The sequence below is a fragment of the Camelus ferus genome, chromosome 30 (assembly GCF_009834535.1).
Source record: "Camelus ferus isolate YT-003-E chromosome 30, BCGSAC_Cfer_1.0, whole genome shotgun sequence".
Classification (NCBI taxonomy): domain Eukaryota; kingdom Metazoa; phylum Chordata; class Mammalia; order Artiodactyla; family Camelidae; genus Camelus; species Camelus ferus.
In genome coordinates, this window is record NC_045725.1 from 16,536,806 (window position 1) to 16,556,330 (window position 19,525).

Consider the following 19,525-nt stretch of genomic DNA (forward strand, 5'->3'; position numbering starts at 1 on the left):
GGACGCGCGGCAGTTAGCAAAACAGCAATTAGCAGGAACTCTCAACCAACCGGAGCAGCGTGGTTCTCAGACACAGAATTGGAGGGCCATGAAACAGAAGAGCCTAGAGATCAGCTTGTGTCACTACCTGGAGAGGCCCCCCCCCCCCCATCGCCACCAAAACTGTCTTGCCCGAGATGATAGTAAAAGCTGGCTTTAGCTGTGTGGAGCAAATGGATGACAACAAAACAAATACAAGTCTCATCAGGAATTCCATTGTTCTTTGGATTTTTCACTTCAAATCAGTTCTGAGGCTGAACACCAAATGCCGAATGACTTCCACATTTTCTACGCGTCTCTCTGTAGCCTGCCACCAGAATGAACTAAAATTCAGAAAGACCCGGGAGCTAAGAAAGTCAGTCAGTCATCAAAAATTGAATTCTGTTCCCTGGGTGCCATGCACCAAGGCAGGAAATCGAATGGGGACATTTCAGAGATATTTCCAGCCACAGGGATTGAAACAAAAAGCCTTTTGTGCTTAACCCTCATTTCGCTGGAATACCAAACCGTCTCCTCAGTAGCACTGAAACTTTGTCTACGTGATATTCTTTGTAACATTCTGCTTCCTTCTGCTTCCTCCTTGTACAGTAGATTTTCTTCTCAGACATGGCTCCTGATAGTACTAACCTAAAGTGCATGTTGCAAACACACTTCCCTTTAAGCCTGTGCATTTTAAGCAGATGGAGATCTTCCTCCAGCCAGCGTGGGCCCAAGTTTTCGGGGACATGTCTGCTACATGTAGTGAGACTTTCCTGAAGTCTGTCTCAGTTATTTAGGGGCGTGGGTGCCCAGGGCCAGCCAAGAAAGGGGTACCGCTTTTTTCGGCTCCACTTTGGCTAATTGGAGGAGTGGGGAGCAGAGTCAGGACTAAGGTGTCAGATTCTGAACTGTGAGACCAAGGAGGCAAGAGAGGATGGATCTGAGAACCCTGGCAAATCCACCTTAGACTCTGTCTCCCTAGACATCTCCACAAAGCCTGGACAGGGACAGCCTGTAAGGAAGGGTGGCCAGGCCTGAGTTAGAGCCCCCAGAAGGCTCTCCCAAGCTGGCTCTCCTGCTTCACCTGCCTTGGCTGTTTCAAGGTCATTACAGTGACCTATGCAGCCAGCAGCTCTGCCTTTGCTTCTCTCCAGGGCTTCCCTTTTTTGTAGGTTTTTTTGGGTGGGGCAGGGGGAATACAGGTATATTTAATTTATTTTTAATGGAGGTGCTGGGGATTGAACCCAGGACCTCATGCATGCTAAGCATGTGCTCTACCACTGAGCTATACCCTCCCCGAAGGGCCCCTTCTTAACAGACAGCAGAACAGGACAGTGATAGCTGTACCCGTGTTCTAAAGCGATACCGTTCAGGTTGGACTTTCACATTTCTAACCCATTCCCACTCCTACTGTTTCAGATCCAGGTGTGAGTTTATAGGTAAATGACACTCATTTCCTTCCAGAAGAGCATCCTGCTGCTAACAACAGCCTGACACAGTGAGTTAACCTAGGCTGACATATTTCAGAGCACCCAAACTCACGGAGGGAACAAGCCATCTGGAGCAAAAATTTAAAGTTTTGAACAGAGACTGTAAATAACAAAGGGACTGTGCACTCACTGTGTAGCCATTTAAAAAGCTCTTTTTTTCCATAATAAGAAGTCATCTGCAATTGAGGTGAAGAAAGCAGGTTAAAGTAAAACATAATAGAATTATTTCATTGTTGGAAAGAAAGTCTATGTGTATGGATGGAGAGAGGGAAGGAAGAACGGGAATTACGCTAAGTTGGTATTCCCTTTAGAGAATGGGGTTGGGGGTATCTTGAGAATCAAGGAATAATTTTCACTTAAAAGATTATTTCTTTAATGACTGAAAATTTTTTAAACAAACCTCTACCACTTTCACAATTAAAAAATAAAGTGTAAATCTGTCTTGCAAGAAGGCAAAGCATGTCCAGGAAGGGCAAGACATAGAGAAGGAGCAAGAATTTGACTTAACAATATTTATTAAGAAAGGATTCCTGGTCAGTTGAAATTTAACATTTTGTTTTCTGATGGAGAAACGTTACAAAAAGCAGTGCCATTGAACTTAATAGACCCTAGGGCATATTATTTATAAGAGCCTACTCTGCCTATATATGGAATCTCCTACGGACACGTTGTCATTTAAATGCCCATGTGGCATTCAAGTAGAGGCAATTTTCCAAAACCAATCATCTTCAAGTCAGAGCATTGAAAAAAAAAAAAAAAGCCTGAAGAATTCCTTTGCAAAATAGGTTTTTTAAATCATTCTTGGATTTTACTTAAAGATTTTCAGCAGGCCCAGTGCACCTTTGTGCAGAGAATGTCTCCCATGTTTTAAGAGAGTGAGAGTATCTGAAGCCAGGACCAGTTTTAGACAAAACTGCAGAGTTGGTAGATCCGGTAATCTCTCAGTCTCCCCTCTTGCATTCTTTTGCCCACATTAGAGCTTCCATTCTCAGTTTGCTGTCCCCTATTGTCTTTCCCATCCTTCCTTATGCCCACAGGAGCACCACTGGGTACCTCTTCCTTCTCTCAAAACCCTCCATGGATCTTAAAAAGGGAGCTGGTATCAGTCATTTACACTTTGGCATGAATTTTAATGTATGGCCACAGAATTGGGAGATGTTTCTGTTTTAAGTTTTACTCTCGACTGTGAAAGAGAAAGTTGAATCCCAGGTTAAGGAATTTTCAGGCATCAGCCAGCAGGTGGCCTCGTGTTTTTCAGGCAACCTCCCTGCTGCTCCAGAAATCACACCACCTGACTGTTCTCTCCCTGTAGCCTGGGTCTTGGGTTTTCTCATCCAGAGCAGGGCCTCCCCCAGTCTTGGTGATGCACCCCAATCCTGCTCTCCGGAGGACATCTTTCCTGTTCTCCACAGACTAAAAGGTACGTGTGAGATTTCTGGTGCAGACCACTCACTCGCCTCTTGTAGGAGAGGCTCTGGACATCCAGGATGTAGCAGGGCCTTGGATTCACTGCTGAGAGCCCAGGAGAAGGAACTGTGAAGAGCAGCAGTCAGGGTTCCAGCCCTGATTCTACTTCTTAAAACTTGTGTGACCTTGAGCAAGTCATCCATCCTCTCTGAGCTCAGTTTTTATACCTGTAAGAAGGAAATAACAGCATCTATTTTAGCCAGGTGTGTTAAGGATAAACTGAGATCAAGAATGCAAGGTGCCTGGCAGGGGTGGGAAGCCCTCAAGAAATGGGAGCTCTTCTTACTACTTGGTGGAACAGAGCAGGGCTCGCGGCAAGAATGAAAACCAAAGAACCAAAGGCAGCCAGAACCTGGGGTCAGAGAACTCGGCACAAGGACACCTGTTTGTCAACTCAGCTTTGATCTGGGGTCCTCCTGTGGGGTCCTGCAGTGGGACAGCACGCGTGAGGATTGGCTGGCGGCTCCCAAGCCGAGCACAAGTTTTGAACTCAGGAGTGAGAACAGCAGTTTCTGTTTTGCAGTCTCGTTCATCTGAGCCACAGGCAAAACGGAAGTTAAAAGGATCCTTGGCTGCTGAACAGATGGTGCGTAGCCCGGACACGGAGTTTATTATACATTTTACCTGAGTCTGTGTACCCTCACTTTACACACAGCTCTCATAAACTTCATTATCCAGTTGTCAAGTCCACGGTGGATTAGAGGCAGCAAACCAGGGACTAGACAGGCACCCTTGGAGTGGAGAGAAGTGACAGCCGGTAGTCTGACGAGGAAGGAGACGGGAAAAAATAGAAAGGCCGACATCATGAAGAACAAAGAGTCACAGGCATCAGGCTCTTGAAAGGGGTTTCTGCCTCCCTTTGATTTCTGAGAGCTGCAGTGTGTGATGGCTCAGAATCATGATGTTCCAATTCTTGACCCTGCAGAAAGGATGTTAAATCACAGTGTATTTTAAGCAGCCAGTGATGTGTATAACGTGAAGGACAACAGGACCTTGAGGGGGGAGCACTTTCAAGTGTGCATGTACTGTCCACATATTTGATTATCATTTGGTTCCCACGACAATCCTAAGGGAAAGGCAGGGCTCATATTATTGTCCCCCATTTGATAGATGAGGAGACTAAGACTTAGTGTGGCTTAGAGGCCGGCCTCGGCTTATGTGCCTGGTGAGCGGGAGGGCCAGGCTTCCCTCCAGGACTTCTGACTGGCCGTCCAGTGCTGTGTCCACCACATATGCTTTCATATGTGTTCCTTGGAGCCCCGGGGTTCTGCCCAGGGGTGGCGCAGGGATGCAGGGGAGGCCCCTGAGCAGGACTGTGACTTCCCATCTCTGATTTAAAAAGGAGTTCTCAGTATTTGCAAGACTTTGGATGGGGAAAATCAAAAAGGTCCTGCTGCTTGGGGAAAAAAAAAAAAAAAGCATGGGAGAAAGAGAAGACTGTGAAGCTACTGAAAATGTTGCCTTGGATATTTGGGGAATATGTCTATCCAAAACAATTAAAATCAAAAGAAAGTCATGGGGCTGTGTACACACAGGGCAGACCTTCTGCTCTCTGGAAATCTTCGTCTTCCAGAACGACTTCCCCCAGGGATGTCCCAGTCTTGCTGGGTTCAGGTTCTCTGAGGGCTGCCCCAGGCGGGCTGAGCCACTGAGCTCTCCACCACTCTCCACCAACCCCTCTCCACCCCCGACCCATGCACGGAGGGTCCCAGCCCACCCAGGGCTATCAGTGCCCTTAATAATCCCTGTCTCATGGGCCAAACGTGCCCCTCCTCCTCGCCTCTGGTGTCCTGTTCCCCCAGAGTCCTGCTGAGAGACAACGGGCAAACTCCTCAACGAGACTCAACTAACCAAGCATTCCTGCTGCTCCTTGTGGTATCCTCTCTACCCAGCAGAGCCTGTTATAAACTCCTTAATGCGGGCTCATGTCTGTGTGTACCTCCCCAGCTGTGAAAATTTAATACTTGTTGAATGAATGACAGGTGTCTTTCTGCATTTGAACGGTGGCTTCCTGCATACCCAGGATATTACCCCTGTGTAATTTATTCTGAAGGTGGGAGGATCAGGCCCCAGGAATTATCTGCATAGAGCGGGCTTCGGTGACACCATGTTGGTAGCCACTGATTCACCAGGAAGATCTGACACTGGTCGCTTTTTCACTCTGCACCCACACCATCCTGCCTGGAAGAGGAGGAAAGAGAGTTACATCCAGATGTCAGTCAGTAACCTATCACCGCAGTCGCCAGCAGCAGAATGTGGAACGTCTGTGCTGGGCACTATAAGAGGAAGACTAGGCTACTCCCTCACCTGGTCACTCTGAGAAATCAGTCTGAATGCTAAGCCCTGGATAAATAGCAGCGTTGACTATGACTGCTGCTCCCTGCCTGTCAGGAGCAGATGATCCAACGGGAAAGACAGAACGATGACTAAAATCTTAGCCAGTCAGACAAGGTGGCACCTAGCCAGTGTGGAATGAGTGGCACAGATGGAGCCTTTCCTTTTCCTGCCTCCCCTTCTGGTCCCATTTTCCCTCTAAGTTAGAGGTGATTTGGAGCTGGAGGGGTCAAAGAGGACGTCCCTAGGAGGTGGGGCATGACCTGAGCCTCGAGGGGTTTTTAGGATGTCAGTGGGAAGGAGGGAGGAGCCGTTCCAGATGAGGGCAGGGGTGGTGGACGTCTCATCCCCGGCAGAGCGGGACCCCAGGGAGAAGAGGGAGAAGGCGGGAGAGGGGAGCCGATGAGGAAGAACCAGAGGGATCGGGCTGACGAGTCTGAAGATACTGCAACAAGCCAAAAAGAACCATTAAAGTCACCATCAACACGGAATGGAGAAAGGGAAGACCGAGGAGCACCCACCCTGAAAACCCGTGTGGTTCCAGTCCTGGGTCTTTTCTGGACCCAAGGACCCTCGTCGTCATCCAGCCGGGCGCCGACGCAGTCAGCATCAGCTGGCGTGAGCTGCGTGCTGCCCGTGACACAGCCTGAGAAGTCAGGTGCAGGAACAGCCCCTTTTCCCAGCGTAACTTGTTTACGTGGAGTGTAAGTGAGAACGTGTTTAATTAGGGGTAATTACACACTTAGACACAGATGGTGACTGGCTGGCAGCGGTGGGGTGAGGTCCCGGCAACACGCAGGGAGTCGGCCCGGTGTGGGGCCCCCTGTGCACACTCAGAGGAGAGACGTGGTGAGGAGGGGAGGGAGCGGGGTGTGAAAGCAGCAGCGAGGAACTCTGAGTCTTGGTCCTGCGTACAGAGCAGCGGTTCTCAAAGTGGGGGTCCCCAGACCAGCAGCGTCAGCATCACCTGGGAACTTTTTAGCCATGAACGTTCTCTGGCCCCGCTCCAGGCTCCGAGTCGGAAACTCTCTGGGGGTGGAGCCCAAGGATCTGAGTTTAACAAGGCCTCCAGGTGATTCAGTGTGAGAATTGCTGATGGGGAGCATAGCACAGCTGTTCAAAACAAGAGCCGGCTCATTCACAGCTTCAGCACTTAACTGGCTGGGTCACGGCATTATTTTCTAAGCCTTACTTTACTCATCTGCAAAATAGGAATAAAAACACCTGCCCTACAAGAGTAGCATGTGGACAGTACAGGTTGCAGTTTATCTGCTTTGTTCATTGCCCTGTCCCAGCATTCAGAAAAGAAGTGGAAAGAACAGCTCAATAACGCAGTAACCATTAAAGAAACTGAATCAGTAGTTTAAAATCCCACAGGGGAGGGTATAGCTCAATTGATAGACTGCCTCCTTAGCATGCATGAGGTCCTGGGTTCAATCCCAGGTACCTGCATTAAAAAAAAAGTAAATAAACCTAATTCCCTCTCCCCCAATAACAACAATAAACAAAAAAACCAATAAAAAATCTTCTCACAAAGAAAACCTCAAGCCCTAGAGTTTTACAGACAAGTTCAACCAAGCTTTTAAATAACAAATAACTGATTTTTATCAAATTCTCATAGAGAATAGAAAAAGAGGAAATGCTCCCCTGCATTATAACCTTGCTACCAAAACCAGACAAGTGTGATATGGGAAGGAAAATGACAGAGCCCTTTCACTTACGAACATAGTTACAAAAACTCAGAACAAACCAAATTCCCCAATATATAAAAAAAAATATCGTGTCCAAATTGAATTCATCCTAGGATTGTAAAGTTGGTTTGACATTAGAAAATTTATTATGTTGACTTAACGAGAAACAAAAGGAGGGGAAAAAGGCCACATGATCATCTGAATAAAGGTGGGAAAATATTCCAGAAAAGTACAGTATCTGTGAAGGATAAAAACTCATACTAACTAGGAATAAAAGAATTTCTTTCATCTAAAAAATGGTTTCAACCAGAAATCTTCAACAATGTTATACTTAATAATGAAATGGTAAAAGCTTTTTTTTTTTAAGAACATGCTAAGGTTGCCACTTCTGTTCATCATTGCACTAGTCCTTGCCAAGCAAAATAAGGCAAAATTGTTATTATTCACAGATGATCTGGTTGTCTAAATAAAACCTCAATCTACAGGCAAATTAATAGATTTAATAAAAAGACCTTAGTAGTATTGCTGAATATAAGATCAGTATACAAAAATCAACTTCATCTCTGTCCACTGGCTGAAAGCAGAAAACATAATTTTAAATAATGTACCACTTATAATAGCAATCAAAGAATACTTGGTAACCTAGTAATTCGGTTCTTACCCAGAGTTAGGACAAACTTCACAGGTTAAGGGCAGTCCCCCCGTAGGGCTGCCCTCACTTCAGTCATGCACTACAAATTTAGGAGTGCTCAGGCTACAAATCTGGGGGCTCGTATACCTCCTCACTTGAAAGACTCACAGAACTCAGGAAAGCCCTTTACTTAAGATGACAGTGTTATTATAAAGGATACAAATCACAACAGTCAAAAGAAGAGACCCATAGGGCACGGTCTAGGAGGGTCCTGAATGTGACAAATTCTTGCTCACCCTCTCAGCAGATTACTGTGTATCACTCAACCAGTGTCCAGAATGTTTATTGCAGTTTCACTGCTGAGGCATGATTGATTAAATCATTGACCACCTGAATGAAATGAATCTCCAACCCCCTAGTCCTCTAATTATATGGTCTTTTGGGCCAGACCCATCCTGCAACTGTCCAGGGGTCCACCATGAGTCACAAAGACACTCCTATCACTTAGGAAATTCCAGAGGGTCTAGAGGCTCCCTGCCAGGAACTGGGACTAAAGACCAGCCAAATTCTTTATTTATGTAGCAGATAGCTAGAAGCAAACCTAACAAAAGAATACCTAGTACCTCTTCACAAATTCTCTCTCTCTGAAGACACTGGAATACTATACAGCTATGAAAATGAATAAACTACAGGTTCACACATCAACTGTTGTGTCTATTATAGTTTTGAAAACCAAATCACCGGCAATGCTTTGTCATAAACAGTGAAACAAAGATCACCACTCTTCTGCAGAACCATCTGCCAAGGGCGGGCAGGACCCACTGAGTGGGGCAGTGGAAAACTATGAAGAAGGCAGACTTTTTCTTTGGTGCCCACTCCCACCTCCTGGGCCCTTTCCCTCCACAGACCCCCACCGCCTTCTAAGCGCCCAGGGCTCTTGCGTTCTCCTACCTCCCTTAGTGCTCCAAAGTCTTTCCAATGCATTCCTGAGAGTTGAGAATATAATCCCTGCATATTCGCTCGGAGGAAGCAAGGAATTTGCTTTTCTAGTTGTTCCTCTAAAAGTGAAACCAAGGGGTCTGGCCCCTTAGTAAAGCAATTCAAGGGAGTGAGGTGGCGAGGAGAACTTTTTAGATGGCCAAAAATCAGACAGACCTTTTCTGGTGGGTAAAAATCATACCAGCTTGTTTGTATGAGGAGGAAAGGAGACAGCCTTCAACTTTCAGTAATCATTCCTTATGCAAATTCCTCCTCAGGCCTCTTCACAAACACACCAGGTGACCAGCTCTCTAGACAGTTTGCCTCAGCCGATGAGAAGACGGGCCCTGCCATGGTTTACTCCAAGGAGGGTTCCTAGAATGTGTACCTGCTTTCCTATCTTGAAAATCTTGGAAATTCTCCCAAATCTTTCTGTCTTCCTTGGCCACTGACCCCTTCTTTGGGCTGTTTTACTCCTGGTGGGTATCACATTTACCGTGAAGCTCATGACTCAACTCAGGGTTTTTCACTTGCACAAACCCCCCCCCTCAAGGCCCTGAGAGGGACCCTAACAACATGGTCCGGCATGGTCACGTAGTTTTATAATATTTGCAAAGAAAGATGTTTTGGCAGCAATTTGTCAGGAAGTGGTCTATTTGCATTCTGACTTGCCCTCCACTGCATTTCCCCTTGTGCTTGGTGGTGCTGGTGTGACCGGGCGTTCAGAGACTCTGATCAAGGGTAGGTTGGGCTAGGGAATGCATTTAGTGGGATATGTTGATACAGTTTGCAGTTACGTCCATATAGAGTTAAGTCAGTGCCAGCATCTTGGTGTAGGAATATCTTTCAGGAATCCCTCTGTGCCCACCAGGTCAACTCACGGTGTTATGACAAGTAGCAGGGCCGACCCTGTGACTCATGGAATGTGACAGCTAAGACATCATGGACAGTTGATGAATCTCATCATTTCAAAGCATGGAAATTTAGTCACCACTTAAGAAAACTGGAAATTCCCCCAAATCTTAGAGCTCATATACAGAGGAATACCTAATAAGGTTTTTCCCCAACCTGACAATAATCCTGAAATTTTATGACATTAGTGATAACTCATTTAGAAGGTGAAAGAAACTTTGAAAATATCAGCCATACGAAAGGAGCAACTGTATCAGAGGAAAGACTGAGTTATCTTTTCCAGTGTCTTTCAAAGACTGAATCAGCTTTAAATTCTGTCTGCAAAAAATTATATTACAAGATTGTCAGAGAAGAGATGATCAGAGATTATGCAGTCCCTTCACGTGTTGGCTACCCACAGTTTGCCAAGCAGCTAATTAGTAAAAATGTTATTTTTATGAGTATTGTCATGTTTGTGGCATTTGCCAGCTTTTTATAATTTTTAATGTGCTGCCATTTTCTGATTCAAAAATACTTATTTTCATAACTAATTTTATGCTCATAATTTCCTATTTTTAAGGAACACCCCCCTCCCCAGCCTGGATTCTCTCAGGCCCCCTTTCTGCTTCAGCCTCCACATGGTGACTGCCCCATCTTCCCTCACTCGCCCAGTGTTGACTTGGTGCTGGTTTAATGATTATCTTTGCAGTAAAACCAGCACACTCACTGCCCAGAATTGGGTTGTAAGCTCCCTGAGGACAGTCCCCTGACTCAGAATGCCACACATGGGGCCAGGCCCACCAGAAACACTTCATAAATGCCTGTCAAAATATCTGTCTGAAATGGGACCAGCGTTCTCTGGAGCAGGTGACCCCAGCAGCCTCTCAACAGTGGGGCACTTCAAAAGTGGGACACGCCAGGGACCTGCAGTTTTTCTAGGAAGAGACATGTTTCTGCAAAGAGAGGATATGAGTTCTGGTTGATGATGTGATCCAGGGTGGCTACCTGGTCACCAAGGAGAGAAGGCCCTTCTCGAGGTCAGGGTGGGCAGGGCTACTGAGCCTGGGCTCCGACCCAGACAGAAGCAACGTCGGAGATGGGCTGGTTTGCCGCCCTCCTCTCCATCCACGCAGCCTGTGCTTCTTCCGTGCCCTAGGGAGCAGTGGCCTCAGTGCTACTCACCCAGCAGCCTGCAGTCCCCACATGGCTTTTGTAATGTGCAGTCACCCTGCCTTCAGCCTCTTCTGCCTGCAGACCCCAGAAGGCACAGCAAATCCAATGGCCCCTGTCCTCAGAGGCCCAGAGACTAGTGGGGGAGGCAGAGTGAGTTTCCATGCACCCAGAGTGCATTTCAGCAGGAGCCATAATGACAGCAATCTTTGCTGATGGAATAGAGGACAATGGACCAAACTACAGCGAGGAATCACCTCACACTGGTCAGAATGGCCATCATTCAAAAGTCACAGACGATAAATGCTGGACAAGTGGTGCTGGGAAAGCTGCTTGTAAATCAATGAAGTTAGAACACTCCCTTATACCATACGCAAAAAATAAACTCAAAATGGCTTAAAGATTTAAACATGAGACAAAAAAGACACTATAAACCTCCTAGAAGAAAACATAGGCAAAACATTCTCTGACATAAATCTTAGCAATGTTCATCTAGGGCAGTCTACCCGGGCAATAGAAATAAAAGCAAATAAACAAATGGGACCTCATTAAACTTATAAGCTTTTGCATAGCAAAGGAAACTATAAGCAAAACAAAAAGACAACCTACAGAATGGGAAAAAATATTTGCAAATGATGCAACTGACAAGCGCTTGATTTCCAGAATATGCAAACAGCTCGTACAACCTAATAACAACAACAACAACAAAAAACCCAATCCAAAAATAGGCAGAAGACCTAAACAAGCAATTCTCCAATGAAGACATACAAATCGCCAATAGGCACATGAAAAAATGCTCAATATCGCTAATTATCAGAGAAATGCAAATCAAAACTACAATGAGGTTTCACCTCACACCAGTCAGAATGGCCATCATTCAAAAGTCCACAAACAATAAATGCTGGAGAGGCTGTGGAGAAAAGGGAACCCTCTTACACTATGGGTGAGAATGTAGTTTGGTGCAGCTACTATGGAAAACAGTATGGAGATTCCTTAAAAAACTAAAAATACTTACCATATGATCCAGCAATCCCACTCCTGGGCATATATCCAGAGGGAACTCTAATTTGAAAAGATACATGCACCCCAATGTTCATAGCAGCACTATATACAATAGACCAGACATGGAAGCAACTTAAATGTCCAATGACAGATGACTGGATAAAGAAGATGTGGTGTGTGTGTATATATGTGTATACACACACACACACACACACACACACACACACACACACACACAATGGAATACTACTCAGCCATAAAAAAGAATGAAATTATACCATGTGCGGGAACATGGATGAAATGAGAGATTATTATACTAAGTGAAGTAAGTCAGACAGAGAAAGACAAATACCATATGATATCACTTATATGTGGTATCTAAAAAAAATGACAAAAATGAACTTGTTTACAAAACAGAAACAGACTGACAGACATAGAAAACAAACTTATGGTTACCAAAGGGGGAATGGGTAGGGGAGGGATAAATTGGGAGTTTGGGATTAGCAGATAACAAACTACTATATATAAAATAGATAAACAACAAGGTCCTACTGCATAGCACAGGGAACTATATTCAATTTCCTGTAATAACCTATAATGAAAAAGAATTAGAATATATATATATATATTTATAACTGAATCACTGTGCTGTACACCAGAAACTAACACAACGTTGTAAATCAACAATACTTCAATAAAAATTTTAAAAATTAAAAAAGACAATGGGCAAACAGGTTAGTATGTTTCCTCTCCCAGGTAAATGTGTTAACAAGGACTTTACCTAGCATTTCCCAGAGCGTATCCTGAGCAAGATTGGTCCCCAAGATGCACCTCGAAAAAAAAATGGTTATGTGGACAAAGAGATGTGGCAGGTGCTACATCCTTAATCCCTGAGACTCTGTAAATAAACCTGTTGGTTGCTACCAACCTGTCCCAGGGGTGTTTGTCCACACACCTCACCTCTCCATTAGCATCTCTGGGATGTGGGACTGTTTCAGGAAACACCGCCTTAACTAAAAGCAGTGACTGTGGGTAAGCCTTTCACCAGGACAGGCAGGTAGTCAAATTCAGCATCATCAGGGCTTTTCAGGCTCCTTCTGCCAAGTTCTGCCTGCAGCTACTTCCTTCCTACATAGAGGCTGCACCCTGGTCAGGGGCCTTCCTGCATCCAGAGCCCTGAATGACCACTGCCTCCTTTCCTAGACTCCTGCCCTTCTTGGGACCCTGTGAGAGAGGGACTCTGACACCTCTCGGTAAGCTTTCTCCAGCCCAATGCCAGTCCCCTCCCACAGCCATTTGTGTAATGAAGCCACCTGAGGGCTCTAAAATCTGTCCTTCCAAGTTCCACCTGATCCTGGATGGAAACAAGCAAGACAATGAAGGGTCTCTTACTTTTCTTAGTCTGTGGATTCCATCTTAGTTATCTTCAATAAAGGTGGCGGTTTATACCTCAGTCCCTTCCGAGAAGTGAATAGCCCAACGAAGTGCCTTTTATTCTTCCTAGGCAGGCTCTCTGCAAGCCGGACAGGAGAGAAATTTAATCCTCTGGTGAGGGGATGGTGTGTGAGCAGAAATGGGGTGGCTGGCAGCAGGAGGGAAACTTTGGGGCTGAACTGTCTGCTGAGGGACTTGGTGACCTTGGTACTGTCATTGGCCTGCTTCAGCTTCCCCAGTCACTCCCGGCAGGGGCAGTAACAGGGTCCACCTTGTGAGACTGATAATTGAAAGAACTCAGAGAGAGCTCAGGTGGCACCTAGCACATGGTCAGCACCTGGAAAATATTATACACATTACTTGGTGGTGCTTGGGGATGAATATTCTCTTTGTGAAACTGAATTAGAAGGAATGCACTGAAGCCCTAAGTCTGACCTCTAGGTTGGCCCTGGGCAAAATGAGCAGCCCCAAGGGCCCGGCTACCACACGCAGCATCAAGGTGGTGTCAAACAGAAATCTGCAGCCACGCCCGACACCTGATGGACCCCCCAGGTTTCAGAAGGCTGGACTTGACCGTGGCGGCTACCTTTGTTTTGCGATTCAAACAGGGCCAGCAAACTTCAGTCTCCTCTTGACGGGTAGTCAGTGTCTGAAATTCCACCACAGGCGTACCAGTCATTCCTTTGGCTTAAATTTTTATCCAGTTCATTTACCGCATTTAAAGCGGGTACCTACCCTGCATGGCAGGATAGAAATAAAACAGCTGGTCCCTGCCTTCAGGGCACCCCCTCCTATGGAATTGTGAATCTGGAGATGAAGGGGTCCAGGAACACAAAGGCTTACCAGCTAAGCCAGACAGAGAGAAGGGGCCTACAAGAATTTCCCCAGATATAAAATGATAAAATGAATACCTATCTTACAGGATTGTCAGGAGGTCAGCTGAGCAAAAGCTGGCAAAATCCTTTACACATAATGGATGCTTAACGAATGTTAGTTCCTCCCCTTCTAACTGGATCTCAGTTATTTACACCTGGGAGTTAATGAGAGGAGGGTTTGCTGGAAGGGGAAGATGAGAGAGGTGCCCTGATTTGGGGACAGGAGTAGGGGACAGAAAGGGAAGCCTTGCAACTCAGAGATCAGGTTCTCTGATCGTTTTCCCCCACAAGGCCAGTCCTGTGATTCAGTCGGATCTCTGCCTGCATGTCCCCTTGTCGGAAAGGCCTGGACCACCCACGCAGCCCATCACTCTATCTCCTTATCTTGCTTTATTTTTTATTCCTAGCACTCTCTCCACCAGACATCTTATACATCTGTTTGTTCAGCTGTTTTTCCTACCAAAAATGTACGCTCCGTGATTACAGGGTCTTGGTTTTGTTCCCTGCAGGGATGGAATCTCGGCACTGCCAGCTGGGCCTTGGTTGGTGACCCACCTCTCTATACTTTTTTCATAGAGTCATTTTGATAATTAAATGCACTGATAATACGGCAGCACCTGGTCCAGTGCCGAGCGTATCCTAAGTTCTCTATAAATGGCAGCTGTTGTGATTATTGGTTATTGTCCAGTAAATGTTTACCTCCCGTGGGTCAGCCGTCTGGAGAAGACCGCTGTGGCTACTCAAGGATTCCTCTCATTTGAGCAGAGCCAGAAATAGAAGCCTGCACTAACTGGGGGACTGTGAAAATACTGCTTACCTTTCCGAAGGCGATGAGCCGAGCATCCCTAGGACGCCGCACTGGGGTCACCTGGGGAGTTTTCAAATGACTGATGCCTGCCTGGGTCGTCCCCTGGAGAAGAATCTGATGCAATCTGCTTGGTGGGTGGCCTGAGCCTTGGGATTTTAAGTTCCCCAGGTGCCTCTAACATGTGTCAGGTTTGAGAGCTGCTGTTCCAGGGTGCTGCCAGATTTCCCCTTGAAAATCAGCGAGACAGATCTCTAATTATGGCCTGGCGGTTAATGCATCTTCCTAAAAGGAGTCATTTGCTCACAGACCGGCCGATTAAAAATTAATCGCCTTGGCCCAGCAGGGCCCCTCACTTAGAGAGAGTGCTAGCGGCTGTGATGCAGAATCCCAGGACGCTAGTGCCCCACAGAGGGAAGCTTCCAGACCAGCAGCATAAGCCGACTGGAAAACGGAGGGGCCAAGGCAGCTGAGCCAAGCCTTCCCCCCACCCAGCTATCTAACCAGCCCAGCCCTGGTGAGGATGATGGATGGCAGTGGAGCCAATGATCCTGGCACATCTCCGAACAAACTAAACATTTTGTCATGTCTTTGAACTGTAGTAGAATTCAGAGTTGATGATTTGAACCCCAGGAGGATAATGTCCAAAGCTTTCATCTGTGGTGGTGAGCTCTCGCTGAATTAGAGGATAGCCACATTTGAAGGAAGTGCTTTTTAGAAAGAAGCCCAACTCCATTGCCCCCTATTTCCTGCTGTTTAAAAGAAGAACATGGTGCTGAGTGAAATAAGCCCGTCACAGAAGGACAGTACTACCTGTTCCACTTACGCAAAGAGTCCAATTCAGAGGGACCGAAAGCAGAACTGTGGTCGCAGGGGCTTTGGGGGAAGGAGTATGAGGAGCTGTTGTTTTAACGGGTACGGATTCAGTTCTGCGAACGGTGGGGATGGTTGCACAACAATGTGAATGGACTTAACACCACCAAACTGTACTTAAAAACAATTAAGGTGGTAAGTTTTATGTTATGTGCATTTTCCCGCAATTAAAAATAAGTTATTTTTTAAGATAAACAACATGGTCCTGCTGTATAGCACAGGGAGCTATATTCAGTATTGTGTAATAACCTGTAATGGAAAAAGAATATATATGTATCACTGAGTCACTATGCTGTACACCAGAAACTAGCACAACACTGTAAATCAGATATACTTCAATTAAAAAAGTAAATTAAAAAATAAGTTTTTTTAAAAGCAATTCTATCATAATAAAAAAATAAAGGGAATGGACCACATGGGAGCTGTAGGCCTAGAGGAGCTTAACTGAGCTTTTGGTTGATTTCCATGGAAACCAGGGAAGAGATGAATTTCACTGGACAGGATCCCCCCCCATTCCCCACCCCCTAGAGCATGGAGTGGGGAAGGGGCAGCCCTGAGAAAGGAGGGCAGCAGATCAGCATTTAAGACATCTTAGAAATTAATGAAAACTCAGTGCCACTGATGTAACCATACTGTTTCATCACTATGTGTATTTTAGCTGCATAAACAGAATGCCCAGGATAGCTCACGAACGCCTGTGTTGCACACTGGGCTTTTAAGACTGTGTTCCTTCCCTCAGCCTGAGAGATTCCCTGCTGCATATTTTCATGGAAATGAGTTTAACAGAATGAGTTTGAAGTCAGCAATGAGAAAGGCTATTCTGCTGTGGTGTTATTTCTTTTCCAAAAGCCTTCTAACATGCCTGACATGGATATTGGCACAAATAAGAATTATACCTCCAGAGGAAAGAGACGAGGGAGAGGGAGGCCCTGTACTTCTGCTTAAACTGTGCCTCTGGGAGGGTGGTGTTTTTCTAAATGATCTTTTGATGAGTGTCTGTAACACAAAGAATTAACCCCTATTACAGGTCAGTCTGCTGTTCAGTTAGAGAAATCTGTCTGGCCTGTGAGCAAGGCAAGTCATAAATCCCTCGGGCAGGACAGGATGTTAACGATCACCCAGGGCCTTGCTGGTCCGAGGGCGGTTCCCTGACCTGCAGCATCGGCATCGCCTTGTTTGCCTGATGAAATGGAATCTGCATGTATTCAGCCCAGGTCCCCAAGAAGTCAAGCACACACCAAATTCTGTGGAGCTGTGCTCTGGAGGGTGGTGTTGGCACATCTTCCCATGAGCTTGTCCGTTCTGTGCTTGCCTGCCTCGGCCTGTCTAGGAGCCCAGCCCCTTTGGACAGCGCAGTGGCTTTAGAGGGCTGTCTTAAATGTGAAAGGCAGTAGAGCTGCATATTCAGATCAAAGGTGCTACATTCGCACAACCTGGGGTTGAATCCCAGCTGTGCTGCTTACAACCTGTGTGACCAAGCCTGTGTGACTACAGATAGGTTGCTTACCCTCTCTGTGCCTCAGATGCATCCCATCAAATGACTGTAATGAGAGTCCCTACCTGATGGGGTTGTTGCAAGGATGCAATGACTTAATCCATACGAAGCATTAGAGCAGTTTGAGGATCTCGGTAAATGTGAGCTGTTATTATCATATTGCCTGCACTTCTGCCTCACACTTTGGCTTACATCTGTCCCCAGAGCCTCAGAGAACAAGCTTAACCCCTCGTCCATAGGCCAGCCTTGCCCGTGTCCAAAGGCAGCTCTCGTGGTCCCCGCAATGCTCTCCAGGCCCAAAGTGCCCAGTCTTTCCCATTCCTCGTGTGACGTGCTTTTGATTTCCCCAGCACACCCCCTGGGAGATCCGCTGGAAACCTGCACCCTCCACAAAAATCAGCATCCGTGCAGCAGCCCCCGCTGACCTCATAACGTGGAAACTTTTTACTTGTCCATAGCCTGATTTCTTTTTCCCTTGACCCAGTTTCTTCCAGATCAGACAGGAGTACAAGGAGTACATGTGTGCATTCCTACCTGCTTCCAAGGAAGTGTGATGCCTGGGGACCTTCCCCAGGCCTTCGGAGCCTGTTAACCCCCTGCTACCCAGAGAGCAGCATCTTTGCTGCCAGCCCAGCTTACAAGCCTTTCCAGGCATCCAGAGACGGGAGTGCAGAGACTGCAGTTGCTCCAAGGGCCCCACCAACCTCTCCCACTAATCAGAATCCGCAGGGGCCCCACTCCAGGCACAGGTCTGCCTGTCCTACCCACCAGACCCTCATCCCCACTCTGCAACCCTCCACAGCTCCCTGGTCCTTCCTGCCAGTTCTCAAACTGGGAGGGGCTGAGGGTTCCTTGGGGGGCTCATCCAAGATGGTGATCAGAGGACTGCAGGTCTGTAGCTTTGGCCAACCTACACATCTCATGATCACTTCCCCTGCAGGGGGGTCCTTGGGGACCCCTGACCTTCAGAACAAAGGTCATTCTCAGTGCCCCCACCCCACATCCCGTTTGTCCACATGTCCAGATGGTCTGTCCTCTGAGCACATTCTAGGTCTCCCTGTCTCAACCTTTACTCCCACTGTCTCCATCACCACCTCAAATGTCCCCCAGCACAACTATCCAAGATGTCCCCATCCATGATGACCAACTCGAACCTCATCTCCATGACACCTGTGCTGACCGCCCTTAGGACAAATACCACCCTCTCTGTGCTCTGAGCATGCCTCTCCCTTGGGGCTTACCACTGACTCTAGTCTGCGGAGTAGTGGAGGTCCGGCAGTGCCCAGGTTAGAGTATGGGTGGGCTCTGAAGCCAGACACCCTGGACCACCTCCCAGTCACGTGACCTTGGGCAACTTGTGTCCCTGCTCTGCAGAGAGCCTGCATCGAGGGGCCGATGGAGGGACTGCTGCATGAATTCCGGTAAAATGCTAACAGTGCCCAACACAGAGCACATCCTACACAAATGCTGGCTGAGATAATTTCCTGGTCCTTCTGATCATCTTCTCATATTGAACATTTCACCTCTGTAACCACATGACACTCTTTAAAGACAGGGGTGATCTTAATCATCTGCATTTCTGCCATGCAGGGATGACACATGCTGGCCTCCCAGGACACATGTCAGAGACTTCTGGTTGGGAAGGTGACATTTCAGAGCCCCCCGGCCCCCCTCTGTCCTGACTTGGAAGCGGGGGTGGCCCTAAACAGCCATTCAGTGTGAGCCGAGGAACAACCCTTCCCGCCCTGTCATCGCTCCCACCCCCACCGCACGCACAGAGCTACAGCTGACTCCGCTTTTATTCTTGGAGACTCTTGTCCTCATTTAAATCCGCCCTATCTCTGCAAGGGCCCAATAGGCACATTCTCATTAAAGGGTGAAGTCGGAGGTTTATGGGACCAAGCCTTCTCCCCCAGCCTTCCAACTCCCAGACCTAAGAGATGGGCTTGGGCTAGCGGAGGCCCAGAGGGCAAGCGGAACGGAGCTAAGGCCCACCCAGAGCCACGGGTGGGCACCCACCCTTCTGGGGGTGAGTTTGACTGACGCTGTTCTGAATTCCCTGGCAGTCAGCTGGAACTGAATGTGGTTTCCTGGCTAGAACCTTCTGCAAAATACTCAGAGCTTTAATGATAACTTCCCTCTGGATCTGTGGGGGCCCCTAATTACCCTCCTCCCAGGGCAGCTGCTACCAGACTATTTCCAAACACCTTTGAGGCTTTCAGAGTCAAAGCCTCCCACTGGCTGGACGTGACTCTAAAAGGCCAGCAGAATGGGCTGATTGGAGTGATAGCTGAAGCAGCCCAAAGGCTCCCATGGCAGGGTCTAGGCAGGAAAACTATGTCCACTGCTCCTCTGGTGCCTCCAGATCGGC

General features: G+C 47.1%; 1 protein-coding gene and 1 long non-coding RNA gene across 10 annotated transcripts in view; one reads left to right on the forward strand and one right to left on the reverse strand.

Annotated features, from left to right (window-relative positions):
- The window catches only part of MAPK4 (mitogen-activated protein kinase 4), a 148,521-nt gene that overhangs the window by 114,023 nt on the left and 14,973 nt on the right, over positions 1-19,525 (forward strand). The window lies entirely within an intron of this gene.
- Positions 1,706-19,525, reverse strand: part of LOC116660684 — a 39,399-nt gene continuing 21,579 nt past the window's right edge. For 3 of the 6 annotated variants that reach the window (XR_004316299.1, XR_004316300.1, XR_004316295.1), the window contains 3 exons: positions 14,799-15,016; positions 13,065-13,755; positions 1,708-5,156 (listed from right to left, as the gene is read on the reverse strand). This is a non-coding gene — a long non-coding RNA (uncharacterized LOC116660684). Of the gene's footprint in view, positions 5,157-13,064; positions 13,756-14,798; positions 15,017-19,525 lie in introns of all 6 variants that reach the window. The other 3 variants (XR_004316297.1, XR_004316296.1, XR_004316298.1) reach the window with 3 other exon arrangements.